Source organism: Cynoglossus semilaevis, chromosome 15 (assembly GCF_000523025.1).
Source record: "Cynoglossus semilaevis isolate Cse_v1.0 chromosome 15, Cse_v1.0, whole genome shotgun sequence".
Lineage (NCBI taxonomy): Eukaryota > Metazoa > Chordata > Actinopteri > Pleuronectiformes > Cynoglossidae > Cynoglossus > Cynoglossus semilaevis.
In genome coordinates, this window is record NC_024321.1 from 5577191 (window position 1) to 5589594 (window position 12404).

The following is a 12404-nucleotide window of genomic DNA, read 5'->3' on the forward strand; positions in this document are numbered from 1 at the left end:
ATATTTGAAACCATTTCACAGCTTCAACACAAAATGTCTTTTTGTGTTTGCAATTAAGCAGGGTGAAAAACATAGTGTGAACTGCATCAGTACAGTATCTATCTATCTATCTATCCTTTAATCATTTTTAATCCTTTTTAGCCTATTTACAGTGGTATATGTAAAGTGAGTATTATATTTTATTTTTATTTTTATAATATATTAAAGGGGCATAATTAAAATGTAACTATTTATCAATCAATATTGTAATACACAATGACAATGACACTCCAATATTAATGTGGTGGGAGGAATAATTGTGGACTTGTGGCTGGATACAATTTCAGAATAAAATTCCTGAAGGACTAATAGAAATTAGATAAATATATTTTTATTCAACTTTATTCTTTCTTTGCAGCCTGCTGCCAAAGTATCCACAGTGTGGTGTTTGGGGACCTCTGAACTACAGCCCTACATCATGTCCTGGTTTAACTAGATTACCATAAACAGTCCTTTACTTTACCTTAGAGCAGCAAACCTGACCTCTTAGCTGTCAGTTAAGAGGATGTCATGTCTCTCTGCCCTTCTGTCTCTCTCCCTGGCAATTAGTTTCATCAGCCTCACCTGTGCCCTGTGCTGTCTGTGTGTAATCAGTCTCACTGGTCTCAGCTGGTGCCATGGGTATATATACCTCTCTTCCACACTCTGTGGAAGAGAGGCTGTTTGACTGTTGATGTTCATGTTGCTGATCTTGTTTATATTTGACATATGTGCTCCATGTTTTCAAGTTTGGTTTCTGTTTATTTTTGTTGTAATAAAGAAGTGAACCTGATCCTATGTTAGAAATGCTGCATTTGGGTTCATAAAAGCAAACAAGAAAACATTTGAAAGAAAAATGTAACACAGTTACATTTTCACTAGTTGCAATTTTTTCACCCATCTGTCAAGAATACAAATCTGCAGAGCAACTAAAGGGGGGAAATAGAAAAAAAGGTTTAGTGCCTATCATGTGGTCATGCAAATCTGTTGCTTGAGCATGAGAAACTTTCTCCAGTGCAGTAGTGAGCAGAGTTGCCCTGCGGGTGACATGTTCTTTTCCACCTGTTTAAAAATGAGTTCAAAATTCAACCTTGTACTGTACTACCTTAATGGAGTTCCTTTGCTTGCAAGTCCTGGCCAAATGTCATTGAAGAATGACAGTTTCCAGGAGTCAACCTGGAATTATGTACAAATTCTTAGGTGTATTCTGTTCCTTGTAAGGGCTTAAAGATAATCGCCCTCCTAAAAATGTAACCTTATTTTCAAATTGTTGAACGTCTTTGGCAGCAGAGTCATAGCCAACACCGATGTGTTGTTGTTGTTGTGTTGATTGGAACTTTCTGTTGGTTATGTAATCTTATACTTAAGGACTCCATCAGAGTGATTTGGCCTCCACAAATGTTCCTGGTGTCATAGTTCTGCAGCGATCTACAGCGGTTTTCAGTTTATGATGTCCTTGACTTAGGATGTTTTGGGATTACATCGCCATCCCCAAAACATTTTTAAGACAATTTTTTTCCATCATTATGACATATGACATCAGAATGATGATACATTTTGCACCACACTAATTCTGTTAGTTAGGGTAACCCTAACCTAATTCTAGCCCTAACCCTAACCTAGTCCTGGCCAGGTTATGTTTCAGCCTAAATAATGTTATTACAATATTAATCAGTGTTATGTTACGCCTCTACACTGTCAGCAGTTTTCTGCCAGCACTCAATCTTTTTCCTGTTGGTAGCAAAAGCATTGCTTTTGGCAGTGATGGTCTTTTTACTTTCCTCAAAACAAAAATATGTTGCCTTGGATCTTGTCTGTGTAGGTTCTCAGTCGTCCAGGTCATCTTATCCAAAAATTGTTACATCAAGGTAGCTGGACAAAATAGGTTTTCTTTGAAGACGTTTCACCTCTCATCCAAGAGGCATCTTTAGTTCTGACTGACTACTGAGAGTTCTGATATTTAGCCTCAAAAAGGCTGCATATCCGTAATGAGGGTCATTGCAGAAGGGGGGGATGTAGGTGTGGTGGAGTGATACCATAGCTATGGAATAACGGTATCACACTTTTGGCTAGGTGTCCTTCGGGATGAATCTGTGGTCTTATTGTTAGAAAGAGGGTTGAATTTTTTGGGGAGAGAACTGGTGTCTCCAGATTGACGTAGATGGTTTCCTTCAGCCCTCTCTGTTAAACCATCTGTCTTCTCTGGCGAGGATATGCACATCCTTATCCACAAAAGTGTATCCTTTGTAGATGAACCGTTGAGTCCTGCCCTGAGGAGCTGCCTCTTCTGTGTTGTTGCAGAAGCTTGTACAGTGGTTGTTTGGTTTCCCCAATGTCGAGATCAGGGTAGTCCTCACTGCACTGTGCTGCATGTACAATGTTGCTCTGTTTGTGGTGAGGTATTTTGTCCTTTGGATGAACCAGTCTTTGTCTGAGGTTGTTGGTGGGTTTAAAATGGACAGGAATTTGGTGCTGTTTTCTTCTCCTAAGTTTTTCTGAGGTCCCGGCAACATAAGGAATGACAATGTTTGGTTTTGTTGGCTTTGGAGAAGACGCAATTGGGGTAGCCGCAGGTCTTTAAAGTTCCTCTGATGTGAGACTGTTCCTTAGTCTTGTCCTCCTCTTATGAAAGGCTGTGTTTGGCTCTGTGATTCAGAGTTCTGATAACTCCCAATTTGTGTTGTAGTGGGTGATGTGAGTCAAAGTGCAAATATACTGTATTGGTTGGTGTGGGTGGGTTTCCTATAGACTTTGATGTAAAGGTTTCTGTCTTCCTTTATCTGTACTGCACAGTCCAGAAAGACCAGCATCTCCCTTTTAACATCTTCTCCAGTAAATTTGATGTGTTGGTTGGTTGTACTGATGTGTTTGGTGTTTCATCTACCTGTACCAGTGGGATGGTGCAGTGCACCATGTAGGAGGCTAGTGCCTTCTGTTCTACTTTCTCCATGTACAGGTTGGCTACAATGGGAGATACTGGAGACCCCATAGCACATCCCTGTGTTTGTCTGCACAAACTGCCGTTGATGTGGAAATAGGTGGTGGTTAAGCAGAGGTCAAGGAGTGTCCAAATCTGATCTGGCGATTCTGTCAGCTAAGCTGTTGTGTCTATTAAGAAGTGTTTTTTGGTCATCCTGATTGCACCAGAAGTTGGAATGCAAGTAAAAAGTGAAGTCACGCCAAACATAACCATTTTCCAGGACATTTTGTGGTGTGTGTTCCTGACCAGTGGTGCTAATACATTAGATAGATGTTTTGCAATCTTGTACGTGAACGAATTAATGCCTCTGAATATTGGTCAAAGAGGAGCACCCATTTTATGCACTTAAGGAAGTCCATAAATGTGTAAAAAGGAGTCACCGGGGTACAGTTTGCCTGGATCGCTCCATTCAACCTTCTGTCAGAAGTTGAGTAATATAACGTCAAATGCCTTTTTTGACAAGCAAGTCCAGCTGTCACGGAACTGTTTAACTCCGTTTGTAAGCTTTAGGTTTTGTTAAGCCAGAGTATGAATACAAAGCCTGGGTATGTTGAGCCTCCTTTGTAGTACATGTCTGTGATGTCTTAAGATTTCTCTTTAGCCTACTGTATGCTGTGAATGGCTCTCTGAATTATCCTCAACTGTGAAGTAGCCTTGAATGAACATGAATAAATAACTGAAATTATTTATGCTGCATTCCATGTATTTACAGGTTTATTGACAGTTCTGAGCCACTGTTATATTTTTTTAAAAAGTCATGCGTACGCTATGGCTTAGGTGAGCAAGCTCTACAAGGCTATTGCACCGTGTAAACAATGTGCAGCAAAAATATTGACTACAAACTTGATTAAATATAAATGGTACTGAGCCATCGGCCTTTTTGCAGACAGATATTAACAGCAAAAGAGAGGTTAAAATCTAAGTTTGTTGGATTTCTACATTCTCAGTTTTACAGCACAGTGACCCATCAAGGCTAATGGCTCGAAGTTTTATCTCAAATACCAGAGTGTATTTAAAGAAATGAATAGTTTGGTGGAATAAAATATTAAATTGTGGTCTCTGTCTACATAACTAGAAATTGGTCTTTTATGATATTAAAGGCAGTTTGTACTGAAAGATGTAAATAAACAGGACAAAGAAGCAACCAGTTCCAAGTTCACTTTTAGCACAATTGGGCAGATAAGGATACAGAGAGAGCAAAAAATAAATTGAAATTGAGTCCTGAAAAGTCAAATCTGACTAAAGTGCCTTTTACAGCAGTGTTTGCTGCCAAGAGTTTATACTCAGATGAGTTTTTAAAGAATATTTTACCACGGTTGGCACACGGTCGTATGTAAATTCAAAGGAAGCAAATTAACTTTCCTTTTCCCACAAGACTTAAGGTCAAACTAATAAGGTTTAGAAAAATGCAGGCATCGCAGTTTGATAACAAAATAATGGCAGCGTGGTCACAGTGTGTGCCTATTGCTCTACACAGCTCCCTGGGGTTTCCACCAACACAAAATCTATTTAGACAGCGCAGGTTTTCAAATACAAGACAGATTTTGACAGATGATGCTCATTAAACGGGTGTTTAAGTTTAATCTCACACAAATGAAATATGCTGAATAGTTTCCCACGATCCCACGTGGACTGACCGTGTAGTTTTCTAACTTAAGGTTAAGTTTAGCATTTTGAGCAAACTTTAAACCATCACTTAACAATTGGGTAACACTTTGTGCTCCTGTTTTCTTTCTTCATGATTGTGTCATTACTTCTCCTATGTTTCTGGGACATCTGCTACTGACAGTTTTCAATGTTTTTCCCCTTGCTCCAACAAAGCCTAAAGCTAAGACCAAAGTCTGTTCTGTGAATAGAACGGTATTTTTCCCCCTTAAACTCAATTAAATTTCTCTTCAGATACTAGACTAGTCATAGGCCGATTTAGTTTAGCTCGTGATTAGAAACTTAGTCACTGAGAGTATCTCTCTACAGCTCATTTCTACAACGGCGGCTAAACTCATTCATTTTTGACCAAATGTTAAAAACACAATTAATAGGTGTTACTTTACCACCTGGTTTTGGTGGACAAGTGGTTCCGTAAATCCAAAGGCTCATATCATTAGGAAAAGATCTTCCCATACTTCTGTTCAAATTCCTTGCTCAAATTCCTTGCACGGCATTTAGACCTCATGCTGTTCACTTGTGTTTATTTGTAGCTGAGCTGAGTCACCTGTGACATGTTGGCTGTGGAAACTGAGCAATACATGACAAGGAGAACATGTCTAGTATATGCTTTGCATGTCTTGAAGTGTATGTTTTTAAGTATTAGCTGGCAATTTATTACCAATTTAGGTCTAGTAACCTCATGTGAAGCTGGATCTGTGCATGGAGGCTAATTAGGGAGTGGCTGCTAAGTGAAAGTAGAAAGAGCATGTGTGAAGAGTGGGCAACCTAATTTGCTATCAGGCAACATGTCAAGTGTTTTGGAGAAGATCGTTTATTTATGTTTCCCCAGTACTGTGTGATGTGTTTTGATTTTCTCCTTATTTATTTTTATTATTAATTTATTTCATACTGGATCATTTTGTTGCAACGACTTGGATTCCGGGCATTTCATAAACACATTCAACTGTCACGTTATGTTGACAACACTAACAGTCGTCAGACTTAGACTTTATAATAATAATATATAATAAGATAAGAATAAATTAATAAATAGAATATTCACAATTTGAAATGTGATTCAGTCAACAAATTAATTACTACAGCACTGAGTGTTTTGTTTTTATTTGAAGCGATGCAATTTATTTAATCAACCATAATGACTTTGGAAAAGTTTCCCAGAAATATTTAAAAGTATCTCTAAAAAATACATTATAATAAAATCTTTTTTTTTTTCTGTGGATGGCAACACACATCAAAAGGCACACTGTTGGCACACAAGAAAAATGACAAAAAATTCCAATTCCAATATATTTTGTTTTCACTCTGCTCATGGTGTTGAGGAAGCTGCTTAGAAAAAATGTTTTTTGACGGCAACACAATACCAGATAACAGGATCCACACAATTCTTTTCTAAGAAGCTCACATAATCAGAACAATAATCCTATGTCAACCACGGGTAACACACTCGACTGTAGAAATGTGTGTTTGCATATGACCCACCGAACGATCCTTACCCTCCATCATTGTAGGACAGTTGCAGATTGTGGTCTTTTTGCATGCACCTCATTGTTTGGTATATTTCCAGGAAGAATAAAACCCAACCTGAATACAGTGCAGTGTCTGTAGCTTTTGAAAAATGCTGGATGTATTCGCTCTCTCTGTACTATTCTGGGATTCAGAACGCTGGCTTGCTCCATCCTGCTAGAATTGCCTTCCACTCACCTGTTCTCCAGTGTTCTCCTGGAGAGAATAACTCTTTATATTTGTGCCTCATGCTGTATTTTCCTATTCACACAAGTCGTAACCAAAGCAAATTCATATCAAGGACCAAAACAAGCCTCACTTTATTCCATTTTATGCTGAAAGAAGTATTGCATTGGAGAGATGATGTGAGGGGAAGGAGATTAAAGACCTGTTTGAATGGCCACAAACTTAGTAAGGTCTGTGACAAGATATTTAAATCCTACACTGCTAGGTGCCAAACACACTCTTTTCAACCACTTTATGTGGTCAAACACACTCTTTTCAACCACTTTATGATAAAAAAAAACCTTGTTGGTCTAATTGTCCCTCCAGCATCAGTGTCATTGAAAACGCAATAAATAAACCAGGTTCGTACTGCAAACTAGATTTATCTTTTAAAGCGATGCAGAGAAGGTCAGTAACAAGACAGGGAGTGATAGCATCACTACTGTTATTAGTGAATTTGACAGCATGCATGAGATAAAATTTAGTTTTAATCTTCAATGTTATTTTCAAATGTGTGGCAGAGATTTATATTGATTTTTAAAACAACAAGCCTCATGTCTTTATGGTTAAATAATTTTGTCAATATTTGTTTCTCCTGTGTCGTCCTTTTCAGTCCAGTGCAGGAACACACAGAAACAAACAAGCATTCATACTCACACAGAGTGAACAGTCCTGTATATACTGCACATGGAAAGCCAGAGTATGTAGAAAACAAAATGAAACAAAAAAACACATGTGGAAAGAACAAACACAGTAGAATTCACTGGTGGTTGTCTGTAAAGGTTTTTAGGCTGCGATACAGGACTTTAGCACAGGGGTGTCTGCACTTCATTTGCCTTGGGGGCTACTTTTTAAATAATCAGGATAAAGTGATCATTTATGTTATTAAATATACATTTGCTCATAAAATTGTCTTTAAATATACAAGCATGGTTTATTGATGTACTTTGATCAAATACATGTAGGTGTGTGGCACAATATGATTCAACACTTCTATAACACAATCTATATTCACTCCCTTTGTGATCTACTTGTAGATTGCGATCCACTTATTGGACAACCCTGCTTTAGCAAAGTGTAGAATCTGGGTTTGAACCTGCAGCTACTGCACAGTGTCCAGTGTTAGTCTTTTAACATTGCTGCAGTTTAAGCTGTTTAAGTTCCAAACTTAAACGATTTAAACTGAAAGGACTATTTTTTGTTTCCAGGAGCCAGTAATCTTAGCTTCTGTCATTACAAACACTATAGCAATACTCTGAATTTTTCCATCTCTGCAAGTTGTTCTCTTAGAAGACTTCAGGTTTTTTTATATTATGAGCCTGCTAATGGGACACGTAATACAAAAGTACGAGATCTGGTGTCAACTGTTGCCTAGAAACAGCTGCTATAAGCAGAGAGATGCAGGAGGACTAATGAGCCAGGATGCTTCTTAGGAGGTAATATTCTGAAGACTGAAGGAGGGAAACACAGCAATGAAATCTCATTTAATGTTAAAGTCCACCTTCACAAAAGAAGGAAATAAATCTGCAAGGCAGACGGTAGTCCACGGGTCAGACAGAAGTGCCCCGATGTCTACTATCAAGACTGGCTCCTTAATTAATGACCCATCAAGACTTCCACCATGTCCTGAGTTCACACTGTGGTCCAGAACTTTGAAGCTTTTTATAAATGTCACCCAAATAGCAACTTCCTTTCCAGATCTCAGAACACTAAAAAAGGCTGAAATAGTTTTTATACTTGCATGCAAGGTTATTGCAGTATATAACAGACATTTGAGGTCATCTATGGAAATGTCTATTTTTTAATATCTATTCATTTTTTGAATTTATCATGTCAAACTGTAAAGGAAAGTATAAAGTATATTAAAGGTAAGCACCAAAGCTAAATATTTGTTTTAGAGCCAATCAGGAACCAGAATTATTGTTACTGCATTTCTTTCAAACAATATGATTTTGTTGTCTTTCAATGTTCTGAAACGTTAGCTTCAAAATCTGAGAAATTATAAAACAAAGAAACAACTAAAACAACTTTCTTTCTTTTTCTTAATTACCAGCAACAAAAAGACTTGTACTACACTGATTATTACATCATCATCATCAGAGTTAACTGAGTCACCATTGCAGTTTGTAAAATGTTTTTGTCGTGTCAGTACTAAAAAGAACAATTAGTACAAATGAGTGATAAAAGAAGTTTAGTGTCAACAGGAGAAGTGATAATTGAGTCAGAATTGCTCACACAACTGATATGGAGTTGTTTATTTGTCAAGTAAGTGAAAAGGAACAAAAGGTTGTAACACAGCGGTGCAGATTCAGCCGGAGTTCACAAAAGGTTGTAACACAGCGGTGCAGAGAGAGCAGATTCAGCCGGAGTTTTCTGACAAACAACAGAACAGCAGCTGAGGGCAGAATCCCACAGGGCAGACTAGAAGAAAGACTTCATGTGTACAAGTGCATGACAGCAAATGATTACATGATGTTCGACTGGTGACTTGTTAATGTCAGGATATCATTTTGTCACCTGTTATTTGTTTAATCATCAAGTGACACCTACAATCCTGATATTACTCCTGCAGCTGTAGCTCCGTGTTCTTTCTGAGTGGCAGGTTGGAGTAGTCCTACATTTATCCCTGGGGCTGCAGGTTGGATTTCAGAATAATAATAAGAGACTTTGGGAATAATGTATTATTTAGGTGTTGGTATAATTTTCCAAAACAACTGCAAGGTTCTCTCAATATGCATGAGCTATGAGGATTGTTTCCAATGCAGGAAGTAACCCTTGAGGTAGACATTCACTTGATTGTAGTGTTATGAAATCAATTTATTTTATTTTTTTTAAAGAACCACAATATTCACAAATTTAAGTAATACTGGACTGTTTTGTGTGATTTTGTAGCAGTATTTGTTGATATTTCCTACCATGAAGTTGTAACAGTGCTATCTTGTAGCCTGATGCTGTCATTCAGACAATGCGAAATTGTAGTTCATGGTCATTAAACTCAGGCCTTTTACAATGACTCGATAGCGTAGATGGGCCTTCAGTTTAACTCGTGGGTGAAACAACTGGGTCAAGGACAGGAATACGTTTAAAAAACGTAATCCTGCCCTCTCAAACAACGTCCATGTATAATTGCGTATCCAGAGGGGATGTGCGATCCAATCATGGATGGTCACAGAAGAATTATCCAGGCTGCGCTGTAATGTTGAAACAGTTGTACTTAGGGGCGTCTCCTTGTGATTAGACATCTTCAGACAGACTTTAGTGCCAGCTCTGAATGGGTTCTTGGACAGATTAAAGAAGATTTTACATTTTAATGAGTAAGGAGGAACTGATGAAGTAAATACTAAATACTGCTCTGTTCATATCATTTCCTGTTTCCTGACTAAAAGGAAGCCAAGATTAAATAACTTTTTTTTTTTTTTTCATTTTCACATTTTTATTTTTCTCTCATTTGTCGGAACTCGAATGAGAAGCGATCAGCATCCAAATTAAGGTTACCATGTTTGCCAGCACTCATTTATGAGGAGGTGTGGCACAGATGATTTACTCTTTGACAAAATGAACAAAGATATAGGCTAATGACTGATCTGTTGTTTTGAATTAGTGTTTGCTAATATGACTGTTAAAACAATGGCAGCGAAGAAACCAAAGTTGGTGGAGATGTAGTTTACTGCGCAATGAAACAAAATGTATGTTGCACTGATACACACTTTCTTGAATATTTTGTAGTAATCTTTATTCCTTTTAGACCTTGAAAAGGAATAAGTGTTAGATAATGGAGGGTTGATAATACAACTTTTTGTGGCCTACCTAAAATTATACTTAAATAATTGTTCATTTGTTTGCTCATTTGTCTGCTGCAGGGCCACACAGAAATTCTTCAAACTCACCAATTAAAATGACCTTTCGATATCAATAAGTCGTCTAATCTGGTGAACTCACTCAGCGTTACTTAGGGGAGTCATTGGAGAGAAAATTGAAGTTGCTGTTGCAATCGAAAGCAATTGAATGCCAAATGTTGCATAAACAAGTTTCTCACATTTTAACCCCTGATTCCCAAGCTGATTAAACATCGTCTCTGCTCCATCTATTATGTTCTTTAAACTGGTATTATTGGACATTTTAGTGCAATAAAGAGTCTTTTGCTGTGGTACAGGTTTGCTCTATAACAATCCGACAGTCTATAAACCTTAAGCAGTGAAGCAAACATCACTGCTTAAACCAGAGGTTACAAACCTATGGCTCTCAGGCTGACTGCTGCCCACCCGGCATCTCATTTAGTAGACATTTTACATGTAATAACACTGCAACAGTGCAGTAAACAGGGTGGACATTAGCACTAGTGTGATGACCCCTACTGTATAATCATTTCTTATCTCCTCTAAAGCAAAGGCCTCTCTGTTAGAGATGAATTTTGATGATGGGTCAAACTTCTGCTATAATCTTATACTTCCACATTTTGTAAAAGCAGAAGGGCATCTTCACCTTCTGCCTCTTGACTGCTGTTACTCTATCTTACCACCACAGGGAAAATATTAGTCCAGCATTTGGCTGACATTAATACAGTTGGATTTCAATTCTTGTATCATCAGACCACTGAATCTTTTCAGCCTTCACTCTCAAAGTGACCCAAATGGCATCTGGCAAACTCCAAGGAGGCTGTCGTAAACCTTTAACTCAAACCGAATTCAACCTAAAGCCTGATTGATGTACTGCACCCAGAGAGGAGAGAGTACTGCTGGACCAAAGTACTTTTATTTCAGAATTAATGTAGTCTCTGTCTGGATGGGTTCTATATCTCTGTCCTGATCTTTGTCTGGCTCTGCTGAGATAGCTTTAATGGCTGGTTTTGTCCTGGCACCATTTATGAAGTGTAGGTATTAATGTACAGTGTTGTGTTTTCTGTGTCAGATTAGATCAGTTTGTCACAGCAGGAAAAAAACACTCATGGATGAACAAGGGGGTGGAAAGTCATTGTGTCTCTGATAACCACACTCTACTAGGAAAAACAGTGAGCCAGACGATACGCTACACCTCGTATGCAGCAGTTATTTATTTTTTTAAATGAATTACAAAAGTAACGTAAAAAGTGTTACTCCTATAATATACAATATGATAACTATCCCTGAAAAAAAAGGTCAACTATTTAAAACTTTGATGAAGCCGTCGTCCACAATCTATACAGCTATCTCTCTTTTTGACTGTTGTGTGAGTCAGCTTGTCAGACGGTAGACTCACTTACTTTCCTACACTTGCGTCTGATCTGATGCAAACTGAGAGTCTGACCTGAAGTCGAAGCCGTCTTTGAAAGGTATTTAAAGCTTGAGCTGAATGTAGTGAAGTGGCAAAATGGGGATCAACTATGTGACTATCGACTAGTGGTTAAATGGAACTATTGGATATACAGTGCTGGTCATAACTTCAATCCTTTAACTTTCCTTTGGTAGCCCTTGTTTAACATTAAATTTAATAATACAAACCAGAAATGTGTTTATATAAAAATAAAGGCATAAATGTAGTCTTTATAAATATAGTCTGACTCTAATTCAATGGCTGTTAAGTGAAGGCCCTATGGTCGTGTACAGCTGCAGTTATACAGTAGACAGGAAATGTAGGAAAACATTTTAAGAGCCCTCTTCCAGCTGAGCATTATCGTCCTCCAGTGAAGGGCTTCACATATTGAAGGGGTCCCTCCAGGCCTAGAAACCACAGCGCTGCTTCAGAATTTATCTCTTTAACAGCTGGCTCTTTGGCTAAGAGTCGTCGAACTGCAGAAAGCAGTGTGATGTTTCCTCCTGGCAGTGACGGAGCCACTATCTAGACCAGCCTTCCCCTGGTAGAAGATACATCTCACTGTGTCTGGCAGCCCAGGAGACGGCCATCACATCTGGTCCTGGACTCAATGTTGAGAAGTAAATTCTGCTAATGATGAGTGGCTGTCCAAAGGCCCAATCTGTCAGAGGGAATAAATAAAAACCCAGGCTCCTGCTCAAGTGAACAGAAAAATCTGATG

At 38.2% G+C, this 12404-nt stretch overlaps 1 pseudogene; it reads right to left on the reverse strand.

Annotated features, from left to right (window-relative positions):
* Nucleotides 1–1813: 1813 nt before the first annotated feature.
* LOC112488210 (uncharacterized) lies at nt 1814–3570 on the reverse strand (annotated as a pseudogene).
* Nucleotides 3571–12404: the final 8834 nt, after the last annotated feature.